Source organism: Oryctolagus cuniculus, chromosome 2, assembly GCF_964237555.1.
Source record: "Oryctolagus cuniculus chromosome 2, mOryCun1.1, whole genome shotgun sequence".
NCBI lineage: Eukaryota > Metazoa > Chordata > Mammalia > Lagomorpha > Leporidae > Oryctolagus > Oryctolagus cuniculus.
The window spans coordinates 117154213-117174759 of NC_091433.1; the positions used below are offsets into that span (position 1 = coordinate 117154213).

General features: G+C 51.9%; 1 long non-coding RNA gene across 1 annotated transcript; it reads left to right on the forward strand.

Moving 5' to 3' along the window:
• The first annotated feature begins 720 nt into the window (after positions 1-720).
• LOC127490301 (uncharacterized) lies at positions 721-19443 on the forward strand. The gene is made up of 3 exons (XR_007918197.2): positions 721-920; positions 15732-15826; positions 19201-19443. It is a non-coding gene; the product is annotated as an uncharacterized lncRNA (long non-coding RNA).
• Positions 19444-20547: the final 1104 nt, after the last annotated feature.

Consider the following 20547-nt stretch of genomic DNA (forward strand, 5'->3'; position numbering starts at 1 on the left):
CAGGACGCTTTATCTCTCCATTGGCGCCTGAGGCCTAAGCCTGGCGGCTGGCTGCAGGATCACAAACAGGCAGCGGCCAGACAGGGATGGGCAGGCTGTGGGGCGCTGGGCCCGCTGCCCATTCGCCGCCCCAGAACCCTGCTCTCTCATCACTCGTGTTTCTTCTGGGTCCTCTGGTTTCATTTGATTGCAAGTTTTGGGAAGCTGGGTGACAATGGGCAGACCCCCCCACCCGCTTCCCCTGCAAGTCTGGCTCCCCTCCTCTCCTGCAGCCCTAATTCATGGCTTATTTCACCTCCCCTGCTGGACAGAGCCCCACGCCCACTAACAGTGCTAGCATGATAAATATCAGCTGTGCTGACCTTTCGCTCTGGGTGCCGGAGTGGCCCCGACTCCTGAGCGCTGACTTCTTTGCGCTTAAAGTGGATTTAAGTGGCTGCAGGGCCCTGTACTCGGGCTTGATGGAATCAAATAGAGATTGCCTTATTTGACTGAAAAAAAAATTTTCCACTTGAAAGCTAGAGTCCTCCAGGGAAATTCACCCAGGGCATACACATATACAACTTTAAATTGGATTTTAAAAATACTTCGCCAGCTGTTTGCTAGGTCGTGCTTTAGGTTCTTGCTCTTGATTGCTGTTGGGTCCATTTGGGGTGGGGTGGGGGGAAGGCCAGGAGGGCGTGGAGTAGCTGCCAAGGCTGCAGGGCCCCGGATGCCAGCGGACTTTCCCAGGAGCCCTGGCAGCTGTTGCCATGGGCCTTTAGAAACTCTCAGACCCCTGGCACCAAAGCCTGCATCTCGCCCAGAGAAAACAGCCAGAGGGCTCAAACCACCTCCCCCAGCCCTGGCCCCAGCCCTGCGTGGTCGCTCCTGAGCCAAGGCCTGGACAAAAAGAAGTGCAGAAGCACTCTTCTCAGCTGGTAGGGGATTTTGCACTTTCTGTGGCTAAATATTTCTTTCAGCTCCTTGTGTGACCTTCAAGGCTGCACAGATGGGGCCTCTGTCTGGAGCCGTCGTCCCCCTCCTCTCTCCCTGCTTGACTTCCTGTCATCCTCAGGTCCCGGCTGGCTGTCACTGCTGCAGGGAGTGGTGCTGAAGAACTCCGGGGTGCTGGGGTTTGGGTCCTGGCCTAGCACTTAGGAGCTGTGTGACCTTGAGCTAGTCCCTTAACCCCTCTGTGCCACTCAGTGTTCTCTTCTGTAAAAGAGAGACGATGGGAGCACCTACCTCAGTGAGGCTGTTGCAAGGTGAGGATTCAATGAGTTAATATACGGTGTGTAGGGGCCAGCACTGTGGCGCAGCAGGTTAATGCCCTGGCCTGCAGGGCCGGCATCTCATATGGGTGCAAGTTCGAGTCTTGGCTGCTCCACTTACAATCCAGCTCTCTGCTATGGCCTGGGAAAGCAGTAGAAGATGGCCCAAGTCCTTGGACCCCTGAAACCCACATGGGAGACCCGGAGGAAGCTCCTGGCTCCTGGCTTTGGATTGGCGCAGCTCTGGCTGTTGAGGCCATCTGGGGAGTGAACCATTGAATGGAAGACCTCTCTGCCTTTCCTCTCTCTGTGTAATTCTGGCTTTCAAATAAATAAATAAATCTTATATATATATATATATATATATATATGGTGTGTAAATCACTGTTGTAAAATGCTCACAACGTGGCCTGGCACACACTATGCCTCCGTATGCCTCTCCTAAGTCCGCGTCGCCAGGCTGGGAAGCCAGCTGCTGCCCTGAGCTCTCCCAGCCTCCTGCACTTTTTCTATGCAGCACCTGCCCTCGTTCACCACCTCTGTCCCTTCCACCAGGGAAGGAACTACGTCTGTCTTGTGCTCTACTGTCCAGTCCTCCTGACCTAAACCATGCCTGGCGTATGAGAGCCTTAAGAAAGCCTTGTGACTGCAATAGTAAATGACACATAGAGAAGAAGAAACGCTACAAGGCAAATGTGATGCAGAAGGCCGAGAGACTCTGGGCTCTTGGGTCACGTTTTTCCATCCATATTTGCTCCATATATAAACTTGGCCTTTTCATTTTGTTTGTCTGACTGTTAAACAAAGAGAGAGATGATGAATTTTGAGTTTCGGGATTATAAGGACAAGGTTTTATAATCACATCCTTTGCCGGGAATCTCTGCCTCTATCTAGTTTTTCTAGATTTAATCAAATATTAAATGTATGCAAAAGAATAACGTGGGGCCGGTGCTGTGGTGTAGTGGGTAAGGCTGCCGCCTGCGGTGCCAGCACCCCATATGGATGCTGGTTTGAGTCCCGGCTGCTCCACTTCCAATCCAGCTCCCTGCTTTGGCCTGGGAAAGCAGTAGAAGATGGCCCAAGTGTTTGGGCCCCTGCACCCGTGTGGGAGACATTGAAGAAGCTCCCGGCTCCTGGCTTCAGATCAGCTCAGCTCCGGCTGTTGCAGCCATTTGGGGAGTGAACCAGCAGAAGGAAGACCTCTCTCTTTCTCTTTTTTTTCTCTCTCTCTCTCTCTGCCTCTCTGAAACTCTGCCTTTCAAATAAATAATTAAATCCTTTTTTAAAAAAAGAATAACTTACAAAAGCAGAGCATGAAAAATGAACACCCAACGATGTACAACCCATTTAAGATGTGGATCACAATGCACACCCCCCCAAACCCCTCCCAAATTTTTGTTAGTCATCCTCTCACTTTTCTTTCCACTTTTAATCCCAAAATAGGCATCTCTGAATAATACGCTGGTATTGCTTGTCTTTTTTTTTTTTTTTTTTTTTTTTTGACAGCCAGAGGTAGACATAGATAGAGAGAAAGGTCTTCCTTTTCCGTTGGTTCACCCTACAAATGGACACTACGGCCAGCATGCTATGATCCGAAGACAGGAGCCAGGTGCTTCCTCCTGGTCTCCCATGCACGTGCAGGGCCCAAGCACTTGGGCCATCCTCCACTGCCTTGCCGGGCCACTGCAGAGAGCTGCACTGGAAGAGGAGCAACCGGGACAGAATCTGATGCCCCAACCGGGACTAGAACCCGGGGTGCCAACGCCGCAGATGGAGGATTAGCCTAGTGAGCTGCGGCGCCAGCCATTATTGCTTGTCTTTTAACATTGCGTAAAATACCTCATGCTGTCTGTTTTCTTCAGCTTGCTGGAGACTCAGCAGGTTAAGCTGCCGCCTGGGGGTCCTGCATTCCCTATTAGAGTGCCTGGAATTGAGTCTCGCCTCTTCTGACCCAGCTTCCTGCTAATGTGCTTGAGAGGCAGCCGATGATGGCCCAAGTACCTGGACTCCTGCCACCCACCTGGGAGACTTGGGTAGAGTTTCTGGCTTTTGGCTTCAGCCTGGACTAGCTCTGGCCTTTGAGGGCATTTGGGGAGTAGATCAGTAAACAGAAGACCTCTTTTTTTTTCCTCTCCCTCTCTCTTCCCTTCTTTCTCTGTTGCTCTGCCTTTCTAATGACGAACTGTTTTCAATAATAATAATAATAAAGTATCTTTATGCAAACTTTGCTTTGCTCACCTCCCCACATGACGTGTGTGGTATCTGTGACACTTGCTGTGGCCGTCCTGTCTCATGTTCCGCTACGTGAGCACTCTGCGCTATCAGTGGCCGTTCGGGCTGCTGGCAGTTCTGGGTTTTTGCTGTTGCTTACAGTGCTGCTGTGAACGTTCCTATGTGTGGCTGCTGGGACCACGGTCAAGAGTTGTTTTGGGAATTTTCCTGCGTCCTCAAGTTTGCACGTTTTGAACTTGTCTAGACGAAGCTCAGTTGATTTTCTCAAGGAATTCCCCGGCTTCCCATCTGGTCCCAAGCCTCAGGTTCCGCTGTGTCCATCTTCTGGCTGCATCGGGCGGGTTGGGAAGCGGCTGTGAGCAGGGCCAGGAGGAACCTATTGGTTGCGGCCCCACCTCTGGGGGCAGGAGGGGACGACTTGGCCCGGTGACTCAGAAGATCTGCACTTGAGGTCCGTTCCCTCCTGCCCACAGGCCCCACACAGAGCCGCACAGACAGGAGCAAACTCTGTTTATCCAGAGCCAAAATGCTCAGTGAAAACCAAACATAGCTGGGAATAGCAGTGCTTCTGAATAATCCATTTTTTTTCAAGCTCATGAAAGTTAACATTTTTCTCAACTAAGTGAAAGTGGTACCAGTAACTTCCTTTTGTAGCCTGCCTTTGAACCCATTGTTTTAAAATTCGAAAGTGCATTGTAGTAGGGTTTCAAGAAAGATTGAATTGTGCCTGCCTCTGTGTGTGTGTGTGTGTGTGTGTGTGTGTGTGTGAAGCAGACACAGAATTCTCTGTCTGCTGGTTCACTCCCCAGATGCCTGCAAACCCAGTCCCAGTCTCCCACTTTTTTGGCGGGGATGCAACTATTTGAGCCATCTCTGCTGCCTCCCAGGGTGCACATTAGCGAGACGTTGGAATTGGGAGCAGAGCCAGGACTCTGAGATGCGATGCAGGCTTTCCAAAAAGCATCTTAACCGCTATACCAAACACCTGACCCAAAGTTTGTGTGTGTGTGTTTTAACGTTCATTAAATTATTTTATTTGAAAGGCAGAGTGACAATGAGAGAGCAAGAGACGGAGATCTTCCATGCAGTGGTTCACTCCCCAGATGGCCACAACAGCCAGATCTGCATCAGGCTGAAACCAGGAGCCAGAAATCCTATTCCGATCTCCTATGTGGGTGGTAGGTGCCCATGTACTTGGGCCATCTTCTCTTGCCTTCCCAAGGACAACAGCAGGAAGCTGGATGGGAAGTGAAGCAGCTGGGACCTGAAGGAACTGGTGTTTCCACATAGGATGCTGGCACCACAGGCCAGAGCACGTGTGGCACCACGGCGCCACAATACCAGCACTTGAACTCTGTGGGGTTCAAAAATACTTTTTTGAGTTGTGTTGTCTCCATCAGTAGTTCAGGGATCTATTTGCAAAACCAAAAGTAGTTCTTTCTTCCAGGCCAGCATTGTGATACAGCAGGTTAAGCCACGCCTGCAACACTGGCATCTCATATGGGCGCTGGTTAGAATCCCAGTTGCTCCGCTTCTGATCCAGCTCCCTGCTAATGAGTCTGGGAAAGCAACAGAAGATGGCCCAAGTGCTTGGAACCCTGCCACCCACATGAGAGACCTGGATGGAGTCCCAGGCTCCTGGCCTCGGCCTGGCCCAGCCTTGGCCATTATGGCCATCTGGGGAGTAAACCAAGGGATAGAAGACATCTCTCTCTGTCTCTTTCTCTCTGTAATTCTGCCTTTCAAATAAAAAAATTTTTTTTTAAAAAGCACACACACACACACAAAACAAAAGCAGAGGAGCTGACCTCCGATAGGGGATGAGGGCATCAGAGGCCGCAGCCTAACTGCTGTGCCAGACCCTGACCCCAACCTCAGTGAGGTGCAGAAATAAGCCCCAGGGCAGGCAGACATTTGGCTCAAAGGCTGCGTCGCCACTCGGGACACCTGCACCTGTATTAGGGTGCCTCGTTCTAGTCCTGGCTCCTCCACTTCCACTAGTCAGTGCCCTGAGACGGCTCAAGTATTTCAGCTTCTACCACCCACTTGGGAGACCCGAACTGAGGTCTGGGCTCCTGGCTTCAGCCAGAATCAGTCCTGGCTGTTGCAGGAATTTGGGAAATAAACCAGCAGATAGAAGATTTCTGTCTCTTTCTGCCTCTGCCTTTCAAATAAAGTGAGAAGAAATAATTCAAAATAAAATTAAATAAATGAGCTATAGAAATAAGTACCAGGAGGGGTAGACCTTTGGTGCAGTAGTTAAGACCACTGGCAGCCGTTGCAGCCATCTGGGGAGTGACCCAGTGGACAGAAGACCTCTCTCTCTCTCTCTCTCTCTGTAACTCTGCCTCTAAAGTAAATGAATACATCTTTAAAAAAAAAAAAAAAAAGGAAAGAAAGAAAAAGAAAAAGCCCCTCTTGAATGCCTACATCCCATATCACAGTACCTGGGTTTGAGTCCTGGCTCTACTCTCATTTTTAATTTATTTTGAAAGTCAGAGCTACAGAGAGAGCGAACGAGAAAATTGCTTCTCAGCCTTTTGGCTAAGATCAAGTGAAGAGAGAGAGTGAGAGATCCTCCATCCACTGTTTCACTCCCCAAATGACGCCAATCGCTGGGGCTTGGCCAAGCCGAATCTAGGAGCCCAGAGCTTCTTCTGGGTCTCCCATGTAGGTGCAGGGACCCAAGCACTTGGGCCATCTTCTGCTGCTTACCCAGGCCATAGAAGAGAGCTGGATCAAAATTGGAGCAGTGGCCGGTGCTGCGGCTCACTAGGCTAATTCTCCACCTGCGGCACTGGCACACTGGGTTCTAGTCCCGGTCAGGGCACTGGATTCTGTCCTGGTTGCTCCTCTTCCAGTCCAGCTCAAAACAAATTTTAGGGGCCAGCGCCGTGGCGCAGTAGGTTAATCCTCAGCTGGTGCCAGCATCCCATATGGGTGCCAGTTCTAGTCCCAGCTGCCCCTCTTCCAGTCCAGCTTTATGCTATGGCCTGGGAAAGCAGTAGAAGATGGTCCAAGTCCTTGGGCCCTTGCACCCATGTGGAAGACCAGGAAGAACTTCTTGGCTCCTGGTTTTGGATCAGCACAGCACCAGCCATAGTGGCCATTTGGGGAGTGAACCATCGGATGGAAGACCTTTCTCTCTGTCTCTCTCTCTCTCACTGTCTGTAACTCTAACTCCTAAATAAAATAAATAAAATATTTTTTTTGACAGGCAGAGTTAGACAGTAAGAGAGAGAGAGAGTGACAGAGAGAAAGGTTTTCCTTCCATTGGGTCACCCCCCAAATGGCTGCTAGGACCGGTGTGCTGCGCCGATCCAAAGCCAGGAGCCAGGTGCTTCCTCCTGGTCTCACATGTGGTACAGGGCCCGAGCACTTGGGCCATCCTCCACTGCCTTCCTGGGCCACAACAGAGAGCTGGACTGGAAGAGGAGCAACCGGGACTAGAACCCGGTGTGCCAGCGGTGCAGGCGGAGGATTAGCCAAGTGAGCCGCGGTGCCGGCCAAGAAATAAAATCTTTAAAAAAAAAAAATTTAAGTTTCTCCAGTACAATTAAAAAAAGCAAGCCAGTATTGCACATAAATGTAGCTACACTTGCCCAGACTGTGTTTCTCCTGCCTGTCCCTTTGCTGTATCCATGCCTATGCCACAGGGACTAACATCATCTAAAAGCATTTCCCCACCCGAGCTGCTCCCCTCTTAATTCACCTCGCCTGGATCAACCTTAAATGATAAGAACCAAAACAGCAGCAACAACAAAGACACCCATATGCAAAAATTTCTTACCCATGATCCCTCTCTTCTCCACTCATCCCCAAACTCATTGACTCCCACAGAATAAAATCAGCCCAGGTATGCAAAGCTTTCTCCAAACTCCCTTGACCCCTTTGGCCATCTCCGCAGACATCTGCACAGACACCCCATTTAAAGCTGAGTTTCAGGGCTCAGGATCCCTGGAGCCGGCCACAGACGCTGTGGTCTGAGGCGCCGGGCAGCAGCACAGCCCTGCCTTCATGCCCTGTCATCAGCTGTCTGCACCTCCTACTGCAGGCTTCAGCCACACCTGGCCCGTGTCAGCTCCCAGAGCTTCCCAGTGCCAGTCTCCCCGCCTGGAAGCCACCCACTCTGCTGTTTCCAGGCCCTACCCGTCCTCAGGGCCCACCTCCTCTAAACCTTCCCTGACCGCCATCCCCCTCCTCTAGACTTCAGAATCCAGGGCAGAGCGTGGAGCTAGGCTGAAACCCCAGAGGGCAGGAATAATGGCGTTCCCGCGCCCAGGGCCTTCTGCGTGAATGCAGACAAAGCTCACGGCATTTCAGCACAGGGTGGCGACGGTGATGCTGCAAGGAGAAGTACTGAAAATAAAAAGCAGGGCCGGCATTGTGGCGCAGCGGGTAGCCACACTGCCTGTGACACCGGCATCCATGTCAGAGCCCCAGTTTGAATCCCACCTGACCCAGCTCCCTGCTAATGCGCCTGGGAAGGCAGCAGAGGATGGCCCCAGGAACTGAGCCCCTGCCCTGTCTGGATGGAGTTCCTGACTCTTGGCTTCAGCCTGTCCCAGCCCCAGCCATTGCGCCCATTTGAGGAGTGAATCAGCAGACGGAACATCTCTCTGTCACTCTGCCTTTCAAATAAATAAACAAAGAGAGAAAAAAAGAAAAGAAAGAGAAAAGGAACATTCCCTCTTTCTCTAGTTCCGATTAGGTCTTCCTTCCTGTCCTCTCCCCCTAACAGCACCTGCTGGAAAACACCCAGGGTACCTTCTTGATTCTATTACTTAAGGAAGCAAATAGAGAAGTTGAAAAAAGCAAACTAATACATTTCTTTTAATGACTCAGATAGCCTAGGAGAGGTAAACAAAAGGGCAATGCCCTCAGGGAGGCCGTCCAGGTGGCTCTGAGAGGAGCTGGCCAACGCCTGGCCCGCAGAGCCACTCAGCCGCTGCTGCTCCCCAGGTCTGAGGGTGAGTCGGTAAAGGAAATGGGTCGAATCAGAGGTGGGCTCTGGCAGGGCCTGGCCTGTACTTGAGGCACCCACATCCCGTTTCAGAGTGCTTGGGGCTTGAGTTCTGGTCCTGCTCTCCGAGGTGATGGCTCAAGTACTTGGGTCCCTGCCACCCACAAGGGCTACCCTAACACAGTTCTGGGCTCCTTCACTCCTTTGCACCTGTGGCGTCTTAACCATTACGCCAAATCCTGCCCCTCCATCTGATATGGAACCTGAGGGCCATGTCAGTCACCTCACAATAGTCCATGGGAGCTTCTTAAGAGTAGCATTTTTTTCTTTCTTTCCTTTTTAATATTTATTTGAAAGGCAGAGTTAAAGAGAGGGAGAAAGAGGAGGAAGATCTTGCTTCTCCTGGTTTACTTCTTTTTTTTTTTTTTTTTTTTTTTTTTTGACAGGCAGAGTGGACAGTGAGAGAGAGAGACAGAGAGAAAGGTCTTCCTTTTTGCCATTGGTTCACCCTCCAATGGCCGCCGCAGCCGGCGCACCGCACTGATCCAATGGCAGGAGCCAGGTGTTGCTCCTGGTCTCCCATGGGGTGCAGGGCCCAAGCACTTGGGCCATCCTCCACTGCACTCCCTGGCCACAGCAGAGAGCTGGCCTGGAAGAGGGGCAACCAGGACAGAATCCGGCGCCCGACCGGGACTAGAACCTGGTGTGCCAGCACTGCAAGGCGGAGGATTAGCCTAGTGAGCCGCCGCGCCAGCCTCTACTGGTTTACTTCTGAAATGGCTGGCAAACCCCGGGCCAGGGTGAAGCCAGGAGCCTGGAACTCCATACTGGTCTCCCACTTGAGTGACAGGGACCCAAACACTCAGGCCGTCTTATGTGGTTCTCCCAGGCACGTTAGCAAGGAGCTGGAAGGGAAGTAGGGAGCCAGCACGGAACCAGCTTCACAGGCAGTGGCTTTACCTCTTTGCACCACAACTGGACTTACAGCCCTGGCCCATCTGACCCCATTCTACCTCCCTAAAATCATTGCCACCTCCCCACAGGCAGCACACCCCCCCTGCAGTCAGCCCTTTCCTGCTGCCCGAGGCAGACACCCCCCAGTGGAAAGACTGAGTGAACCCCACAGGCTGGGGAGTGGGACGGCCTTGGGGATCATTCTCCTTTCACACTGAGCTTCCCGGCCGAGGGCGAAGTCCTGGGGGGGGGGGGGGGGGGAGGAACTTTACTCAGTCACCTCCGGACTCACTTCTGCATCTGCACCACGGCCATCACAGTGTGCCTGAACACCCCTTCACTGCTGGGTCCCTGTGGACATCCGGCCCTCCTCCAAGACCCAGGCTGCCCCTCCCAGCCCTGGCCGTCACTGCCCCCAATAGCTTAATCAGATAAGAGTAATCAGAGCTGACCCTGTTTAGAGAAGCCTTGGAGAAGGCAATCACAATAGCCCAATTTCTTTTACAAAGGATCATTGCTTTAATCTCACCACAAACACTAGGGAGGCAACTCTTAGAGATAGAAACACAGGAGGGATTAACGCTCTGCTGGAAGTCACACCGGGGCAGGCACTCACCAGGAGGCCAGGTCTGCAACACCTGACCTTGGCCTCTGTCCTACCCCAAGCTGCCCCTCATAATAACAAAGCTATCTTTATTTCCCTAAAATGAAAAATGTGCTAATATTTTAATTGGGAACTTTTCCTAGTAAAATGTTAATTTTACTAGAAATTAGTACTACTACCCTGCCAGGTTAAAATACTAAAAATGAGGGGCTGGTGCTATGGCACAGAGGGTTAAGCCACTGCCTGTGACACCAGCATCCCATGTGAGGCCCAGTTCAAATCCCGGGTGCTGCTCTTCCAGTCCAGCTCCCTGCTAATGTGCCTGGGAAAGCAGTGGAAGATGGCCCAGATGCCTGGGTCCTTGTCACCCACATGAGAGGTCTGGGTGGAGTTCCTGGCTCCTGACTTCCACCTGGCCCAGCCTAGGCCATTGCAGCCATTTGGGAAATGAACCATGAATGGAAGATCCTCTCTCTCTCTCTCTCTCTCTCTCTAACTCTTTTTTTTTTTTTTTTAAGATTTATTTATTTATTTGAAAGTCTGAGTCACACAGAGAGAGAAGGAGAGGCAGAGAGAGAGAGAGGTTTTCCATCCACTGATTCACTCCCCATTTGGACACAAGGACCAGAGCTGAGCCAATTCAAAGCAAGGAGCCAGAAGTTTTTCCGGGTCTCCCATATGAGAGCAGGGGCCCAAGCACCTGGGCCATCTTCTGCTGCTTTCCCAGGCCATAGCAGAGAGCTGGATCGGAAGTGGAACAGCTGGACTTGACCCGGCGCCCATATGGGATGCCAGCACTGCAGGAGGTGGCTTTACCCGCTACGCCACAGTGCCAGCCCCCCAAAAAAGAATTTTCTAAAGCAAAATATTGAAAATGTTTTTGTCTTAAGCTGTCTCATCTTCCTGAATTCAGGATAGACTTGAGGATTAAACCATGATTAGGCCACCTAATAATGTGTTTATATTTATGCTTATCACACTGAAATCTACTAAACCTTTTGGATATTTAATAAAAATGCAGGTACATTTGAGAAAAAAAAAAAAAGAAAAATTACTCAGTGTGCCTGCATATTGGCAGCAGCAACTTGCCATACAAAAGATAGCATGTTATTTTTAGGCATTCCTGAAATTGTGAAACTCAGAAAGCACATTTATATTATAAAAACATTATGTTTGTTAGTACTTTATATCTATTATAATCCTCATGAAATCCCTCTGCAAGAACTGGCATTTTTGTCTCCACTTATTTATTTTATTTATTTATTTGAAAGGCAGAGTTACAGAGAGGCAGAGGGAGGGTGGAGGAGGAGAGAGGGAGAGAAGGAAAGTCTTCCATCCACTGGTTCACTTCCCAAATGGCTGTGACAGCCAGAGTTGGGCTGATCCAAAGCCAGGAGCTTCTTCTGGGTCTCCCACATGGTACAGGGGCCCAAGCACTTGGGCCATCTTCTACTGCTCTCCCAGGCCATAGCAGAGAGCTGGATTGGAAGTGGAGCAGCTGGGTCTTGAACCGGCGCCCATATGGGATGCTGGCACTGCAGGCAGTGGCTTTACCTGCTGCGCCACAGTGCTGGTCCGTGGTCTCCACTTTGAAGATGAGGAAACCAAGGCCACAGGGCCTCAGCTGTGTGACCTGCTCATCAGCGCACGAGTGGCTGCCACAGTCAGGGTCCTGGCAAGAAAGGTGCACTCCACTCGGGTGACTGCAGAATTCAGTAAAGAAACTGTGATGGCTGGGACAGAGGTACAGCTGTTTGGCCTACCCCAACTGGAACAACTGCATCCCATACCAGAGGGCCTGGGTTTGAGTCCCAGCTACATATCCTGATCCTGGCTTCCAGCTAACCAGCACCCTGGGAGTCAGCACCCTGGGAGTAGCTGGGTCCCTGCCACCATGTGGGAGACTCTGCTTAAGTTCTGAGCTCCAAGCTTTGGCCAGGTCCACCCCCAGTTGTCCCAGGCATTTGGGGAGTGAATCAGGGGGTGGGACCTTTAGGTCTCTCTCTTAGTCTTTCAAAAAAATAAAATAAAATAAATTTTTTTGAAGTAGAGGCAGGGTGTAGGGAAACCACGTGGGCAGTGTACTGTTGGGGGGAGCTACCCAGCCTGTGCGGGAGAGCAGACGTGGAGCAAGGAGGCCAAGCCCAGGGAAATCTGCAGTCCTAGGACTTGGGGGCCACAGCAGCCTCCTAGCTCTAAGAACTCAGGGGAATTAACTCCAGCCCCGCGGTCCCCCGACCCTTGGGCCCCCCGTGGGGCGGTCTCCTCGCCTCTCTGGACACCAGAGCACAGGAGCCCACACAGGTCCACAGACGGGCCAGCCTCTGGGGCACAGGGCGGCGCTCTGAGGTTGTGGGGGACAAGCAGAGCCCGCGCAGAACAGTCCATGCTTAGACCTCAGATTTAAAAAATTAAAAAACACCGAAAAAAATGAATGACACCTGTGGGCTGACACGTTCACTGTCCTGATTCGTATGATCATAATGGACACCTGTATCAAAACATCCAGTTGTGCACCTTAAACATACCATTTTTATTGTCAATTATAATGCAATAAAGCTTTAAAAAAAAAAAAAAAACTCAGACTTCCCGTCTCCTATTCCTGGGAGTTTTCACAACCCTTAGGCTTACGCACACTGAGCCCTGGCAGAAAATTCCAGAGAATTCCAGAGAAGATCCCTGGGGAGACCACCCCAAGGCCCACAACCTCCCTCAGCACCAAACGTGAAGCTGGTGTCCTAAAAATGCTACTGTGGGCATTAAGCTCCACGAGAGGATGGACAAGCAATGGCGTGGGAGCTGCAAACCAGAGGGTGGCAGGCAGCCGGCCCGCGAGCTGGCAGGCCGAGACGGCTCACTCTGAAGTCCTCGCTGGTTCTTGGCCACCACGCCCTGGCAGAAACACCCGGCAGCCTTGAATGCAGCCACAGTGGGCATTAGCCACAAGGCTGGCCAAGGCTCAAGGAGAAAAGAACCCCTTTTCCTATCTTTTTCGCCTGGCAATTAAATTATCCAGAAAGACAGACTCTCAGTCTTGTTTCTGACTTCCCGGTTTGCGCTTGGGCAGCCTGGGTTAATTTTCACGTAATGCCCCTGGCACAGGACTCCAGATCTTAATGACAAGGAAGCATCTGGGGGAGTTGGAGCTTGCTGTCTTGGAGAAATTCCTTTTTCACCTTTATCCCGGGTTCTCTGGGGGCGAAAGTCATGCCAGAGTTTAACGACGGTGACCTTTTCCAAACCCAGGAGCTATGCGGGCAGTGTAATGAGAAATGCAAAGCCTGATGTTCTCATGGAGCAGAAGCTCGCCGTGAGGTCATGGCCAAAGAATTCTCGGTTCCTGTCCTAGCAGAACTGCTTCCAGAGAAATGAGGCGATGGTCACGTGTAGCCCTTATGGTCTGAGTGGCCACGTTCCTGAAAAAAACTGTAACTGCTGGAGTCTATGATGACTTCTCTACAAGGTTAACCAAGTCAGGTTCACTCCCCTGCTCCTTACCCAAGTGAGGCCCGAGCACTGTGGCTGGGAAGATTTTGCTCAGCTCCACGCTTCTGGAGCGCCAGTTTCCCCGGTTCTGTTGGAATTGACCAAAGCAGCATAGAGCCAAGCCAATGGGTTCTTGTGAAGATGACTCTGGCACAGTGCCCCGAGCATTGTGCCTGTCTCTGGACTTTTGCTCTTGCTCTTGGATCTTGGCATGGCTCACCTCCTCACCTCCTCACCTCCGCCAGGACTTTGCTCATATGTGGCTGCCTCAGTGAGACTTTTCCTCACCACGCCTTCCCCTGACTTACCCATTTTTTTTTTTCCCATAGCACAACATCTAACTTACTCTCCCCTCTTATTTATTTACCTATTTTTATTGTGGTAAAATATGCATAACATAAAATGTACTGTTTTAACCATTTTGTTATATTATTTGAGAGGCAGATGGCGGGTAGAGAGACAGATGGACAGACCACTCTCACCTGCTGGTTCAGTCTTCAAATGCTTACGATGGTGAAAGCCAGGAGCTAGGAACTCAATCCAGGTCTCCCACACTGGGGGCAGGGACCCACCTACTTGAGCCAAGTGCCTCTCAGCGTCTGCCTTGGCAGGGAGCTGGAATGAGGAGCTAGAGCTCCGACTGGAACTCCAATACGGCATGTGGTGTCTTAACTGCTAGGCCACTTGCCTGGCCCCATTTGAACCATTTTTTAAGAGTTCATTTCGGTGGCACGAAGGACATTCATATCACTGTGCAACCATCACCGTCGTCCATCTGCAGAACTTTGTCATCTTCTCCCAGCCGAAACCGTGGACCCATCAGACACTGCCTCCCTGTGCCCTCCCTCCCTTAGCCCTTGGTGCTATGGTCTGGATGTGGTTTGTCCCCCAAGGCTCTGCACACTGGAGGCTTAGTCCTCTGTGTGGTGGCCTTGAGGCTGTGGAAGCTTTAAGAGGAGGGCCCTACTAGGAGCCCCTTAGGTCGCTGGGGGCACTGCCCTCGGATGGGATCACTGTAGTTCTTACGGTACCCTTCTGCCAATTCTCAACAGAGGCTTTTCTGAAAGAGCAAGCCTGGCCCCACCCAGTCCTACCAGGCTTCCTGTCTGGCCATGTGATCACTTCCCCTGGCACACAGGTCTGTCATTGTGCTGCATCTGACATGTGGTCCTCACCAGAGCCAAACTAATGCTGACATCGCACCTTTGAATCCCCAGAACTGGAGATACATAAATCTCTTTTTTTTTTTTTTTGACAGGCAGAGTGGACAGTGAGAGAGACCATTGGTTCACTCTCCAATGGCTGCTGCGGCTGGCGCACTGCAGCCGGCGCACCGCGCTGATCTGAAGCCAGGAGCCAGGTGCTTCTCCTGGTCTCCCATGCGGGTGCAGGGCCCAAGCACCTGGGCCATCCTCCACTGCACTCCCGGGCCACAGCAGAGAGCTGGCCTGGAAGAGGGGCAACCGGGACAGAATCCGGCACCCCGACCGGGACTAAAACCCAGTGTGCCAGCGCCGCAGGTGGAGGATTAGCCTAGTGAGCCGCGGCGCCGGCCAAATCTCTTTTCTTTATAAAGTTACCCAGCCTCAGGTACAAGCGTTTTGTAATAGCAACAGAAAATGGACCACTGGTGACCATTATTCTAATTTCATTCTCCATGAATCTGAGTATATTATCTGACTCTATTTTTCAGTTGTGTGTGTGGTTTATTTCACTCAGCATAATGCCTTCACATGTTTATATATATGTTGTAGCATGGGCCAGTATTTCATTCATTTTTTAAGGATGAATAATATTTCATTGAATGTATGCACCACATTCTGTTTGTCCACTCATTTGTCAGTGGGCCCCTGACCTTTGGGCTATTGTGAAAAATGCTGCTGTGAGTGTGGGGCACAAATATCTCTGAGTCTCTGTATATATGGGGGGTGGGTCTTCAAAAAGTTCATGGAAATGTATACTATGAAAAAAACTATGCTTGGATTTTCAAAATATTTTGCACCAAAATTTTTAGTATATGTGCTGCCGAAGCAAGCACTTTGCACCAAAATAAACTTATCTTTTCACTACATTTTCTGTGAACTTCCTGCAGTGCCTTCGTATACCCAGAAACAGAATTGCTGGGCCAAATTCTACATTTAATTTTGGAGGAATTTCCATGCTGTTTTCCACAGTGGCCACACCATCTGCATTCCCATCGAGCCATCTAACCTTACTTTTGCTTCTGTTCTTTGTTTAGTGCTCCCCACCTTCACTGGAGCATAGTCCCATGAGGTTAGAGACTTGCTTCCCAAGTATGTGGAACCTGGCTTGGTGCGAGTCAGTCAATGACCGGTAAGTACGCGTGGGGCGAATGAGCTGACTCGGTGCCTCTGGCCTCTTTTGCACCACCCTGAACTCCTTCAAGGGCCAGGTGCCAACGGAGACTTGAGAGGCCCATCTCCCCAGACGACTCTGCCCCGCTGTGTGCGCGCCATTTACAACTCTTCCCCATTTCTGCTTCTCTTTCCGGTTGTCTGTGAACTTGCCCCATCTCTTCCTCTGAATTCTGACTTCTTTAATATTTGGGAGCTTGTTTATTTACTGTGGGTCTTTTCTTATCTTGTTTTTATCATCTCTCTGGCCCAAAGCATGGAGACTCAACACATTATATTTTCTTAGTGTGTTTTCTCTTGCTATAACAAAATTCTTGGGCCCGGGTAACTTATAAAGAATGGAGATGTGAGCCGGCGCCACTGCTCACTAGGCTAATCCTCTGCCTTGTGGCGCTGGCACACCAGTTTCTAGTTCCGGTCGGGGCGCCGGATTCTGTCCCGGTTGCCCCTCTTCCAGGCCAGGTCTCTGCTGTGGCAAGGGAGTGCAGTGGAGGATGGCCCAAGTGCTTGGGCCCTGCACCCCATGGGAGACCAGGATAAGTACCTGGCTCCTGCCATCGGATCAGTGCAGTGCGCCAGCCGCAGCGCGCCAGCCGTGGTGGCCATTGGAGGGTGAACCAACGGCAAAAGGAAGACCTTTCTCTCTCTCTCTCTCTCACTGTCCACTCTGCCTGTCAAAAAAAAAAAAAAGAATGGAGATGTGGTGCTGGCACTTGGTGCCACAGTTAAGGCACCACTTGGGACACCTGCGACCCTCATGGGAGTGCCCGAGTTCGAGTCCTGGCTCTTCTTCCACTCTGACCCAGCTTCCTGCTGCATTCTGGGAGGCCACAGACGACGGCTCAGGTGCTGGAGCCCCGACACCTGTGTGGGAAACTCACATTGAGTTCTGGGCCCCCAGCCTCGGCCTGGCCCAACTCTGCCTGCTGTAGACATCTGGGCAGTGAAGCAGCAGATGGAAGATCTCTATTTCTGTCTGCTTTTCAAATAAAATGAAAATTAAGCCACTGGTTAAAAAAGTAGAATAGAGGTTGATAGTCCATGCTTCTGGAGGACTCTCAACTGGAGGACTATCTGGAGGTTGGTCCCAGATTATTATTATTGCCGCAACATACCACGGTGAGAGGGAAGGCGCATGCTAGCTGGAACCTCTCTTCCTCTTACTAAGCCATCATGGCCTCGTGACCTGCTCTACTCAAAACAACCTCCAGGCTGGCGCCGCGGCTCACTAGGCTAATCCTCCGCCTAGCGGCGCCGGCACACCAGGTTCTAGTCCCGGTTGGGGCGCCGGATTCTGTCCCGGTTGCCCCTCTTCCAGGCCAGCTCTCTGCTGTGGCCAGGGAGGGCAGTGGAGAATGGCCCAGGTGCTTGGGCCCTGCACCCCATGGGAGACCAGGAAAAGCACCTGGCTCCTGCCATCGGATCAGCACGGTGCGCCGGCCACAGCGTGCCGGCCGCGGCGGCCATTGGAGGGTGAACCAACAGCAAAGGAAGACCTTCCTCTCTGTCTCTCTCTCTCACTGTCCACTCTGCCTGTCAAAAAAAAAAAAAATAAATTAATTAATTAATTAATTAAAAATAAAAAAAAAAAACAACCTCCAAAAAGCACCACCTCCACACATGCTAACACACGAATGGGGATTAAGTTTACATACATGAACCTCTGGGGGACCCATTTAATGCACAGCACGCATGCGCGCACACATGCACATATCAAAGCCATGTCCTAAATGCCCAAGGTGAGTAGCGACACTGCAGACTGGGCTCAAGGCATTCAGAGCTCTCTGAAGCCCACCCCTCACAGGGTCCCTGGCTCCATGACCTTGGCATGAACCTCACCTTCAAATCTGATCCTCCTGTGTCGGATGAAGGGGTTGGACCAGTGACCTCTCAAGGACACTGCGTGCGCTGTGGGGCCAACCCTTGGGCAGAAAGCAGGGCTATGGGGTCCTCGCCTTGCCTTTGGGAACCCCTTAGTCTGATGTGGATAAAACAAAAATGGAAAGCGAGGTTAAGGGACCCCAGAGGAGCCCTGTGCCAGCGCAGGCCTTGCCTGGGTGGGAGGGTGTACCCAGCTTCATTCCCCATGGCTCGCACTACAGGGCATGGAACCCTCTGAAGTGCAGGGAGACCGAGAGGCTACATCCTTAGAACCCATGTGGTTTTGTTTGGTTATTTTAAACTGTTTGTCTTTCTGGCCCTGCCCCAGGGAATGAACATTTAGGGGCAAAACAAAATGGACTTGGGCCTCCCCTCCCCCCACACCCTTGGCACAGCTATTTGTGTATAAATAGGACTTAAGTGTAGTCTCTAAAGACTTGCGGCCCAGCCCCCACCGCACTCCCCTTCTTTCTGAGAGGCTGAGAAAGAATGAGTTTTACACCCAAGAGTGGAATGTTTCCACTAGTCTTACATATTTCAAAAATATTTACCGTTCAAGTTCATAAGCAATGCACTGACGATATTCACCGATCCCTTAAACGAGTCACAATCCAACAGCCCCAACGCGACTCTGTATTTTTACCAAGTGTCTTCCAGTTTTCCCCGCAGGAAGGCCGCGTCCACAGCGTGGAGACCAGGCCATAGTTCCTTTGTGGTTCACATTTTCTTACTAACATCAGTAATCCCACACGCTTTCCGAAAGCGTGTCCTCGTTCAATGTCACAGCTTGGTAAATCCAGGTGGACTCCATCACGGATGGATGGCCCTGGGCTAACGCTGGGTAGGCTATGGAGAGGTGAGGGCTAGCTCAGAGATAAGACATCCACCCATGAAACAAGCTGGGACAACAGCTAACTGTGGAAAATTGTGACCAGGCACTCACGAGGCAGCGTGCGCGGTGGGGGACGGCTGCCCAGCTCCAGGGAATGGGAGGCAGATACCTGGCTTTGAAGATGGGGGAGTTGATTCAGCTGTGGCCAGTAGCTTTGTAGGCAGGGAGGCAGGTCAGGTCCAGGAAACTGGAGGGAGGTGTAGAATACAGGGGATACACAGTTTGGGGCCCCCCACGGCAGATTGGCCCAACAGGCACTGGAAAGGAAGAGGGAAGAGGGAAGAGGAAAGCTAGGGAGGTGCTGGGAATCAGAGAAAACTTCAGAGCTTCCCAAAGGGCTAGCGAGAAGGGGAGTTGCTGCTCTTGGCATCCCCGAGGGACAGCGGGTGAATTCGGTCCTGTGGCCCCCGTTGGTCTGGGAGGGTGACCACTGTTTTGTTTTTGAATTGAAAAGGACCAGGGCTGGTGCTGTGGTGCCAGTGGGTTAACGCCCTGGCCTGAAGCGCCGGCATCCCATATGGGCACGGGTTCAAGACCCTGCTGTTCCACTTCCGATCCAGCTCTCTGCTATGACCTGGGAAAGCAGCAGGAGATGGCCCAGGTCCTTGGGCTCCTGAGCCCGTGTGGGAAGACCTGGAGGAAGCTTCTGGCTCCTGGCTTTGGATCGGCAAATTGGGGAAGTGAACCATCGGATGGAAGCTCTCTCTCTGTCTCTCTCTCTGCCTCTTCTCTCTCTGTATAACTCTGACTTTCAAATAAATAAGTAAATCTTTACCAAAAAAAAAAAAAAAAAAAAAAAAAAAGGACCTAGCCTGCTGTAGCCAGCCAACAGAGGAGATTTAAGCTGTCGGAGAGCAGGAGGTCAAAGGGGAAGCAGGCACCTCAGGCCTCTCACACACGGTAACACTACAGGTGGAGCGAGGACCTTGCCCTCTCCTCCCCGGCTCCTTCCTGGCCAGAACGGTGCCAGTGCAGAGGAGGTCCCGGTTAAGCATTTGCAGCCCGAGAACTGAATCACGCCTCGCTGTGCAGGATGTCTGCGCCCAGGTTGGCACATCGCGTCCTGCCCCAGGCCCCTTCGTCACTGAGGTCACACAGGGAGGCAACTTCTCATGGTCCTTTAGGGACAGGTCAGGCGGGCAGGCCGTGTGAGTCTCCAGAGGCATAAGCCTAGCTTTGCTGAGCCCTGTAAGGCTTGGCGCTGGGAGCTGATGACTCGAGATCCCAGTTAGTCATCCTGGCAGCTGCTTCCCGCCCCCCTTCCCTGTCGCCTTCCGCCTTCCGCCGGGGCTTCTCAGGTGCTAAGCGGATAGTGCCTGGACTCATCCATTATTACTGCTGGAAGGCAGCTTACGCGGCAGCATGTGCGCCTGCCGCAGCACACAGATGGACTGAGTCAGGCCCACAAGGGAGCAGGGCTGACCCAAATCGTGTGGCTGCTTGGTGTCGGCTGTGGCAAGAAGCCCATCAGCTCCACTCCAGCCTCCTTCGTTCAGGCACCTAATGAATGTCACTGAGCGCATGCCGTGTGTCAGGCGCCACCTCGGTACTGGCAACACAGCAGCGCGCAGACAGATTAAAAATGCTCGGGTGGGGCGACCAGCCATCAGTGAGATAAGTGAAGTGGACGGTGGGAGGTGCCCAGGGAAAGGCAGGAGACTGATAGGAGCTGGCAAGCACAGAGGAAGTAGCTAAGGGTAGCCGGTGCCCGGCTCACTAGGCTAATCCTCTGCCTTTCGGCGCCGGCACACCGGGTTCTAGTCCCGGTCAGGGCGCCGGATTCCGTCCCGGTTGCCCCTCTTCCAGTCCAGCTCTCTGCTATGGCCCGGGAGTGCAGTGGAGGATGGCCCAAGTGCTTGGGCCCTGCACCCCATGGGAGACCAGGAGAAGCACCTGGCTCCTGCCTT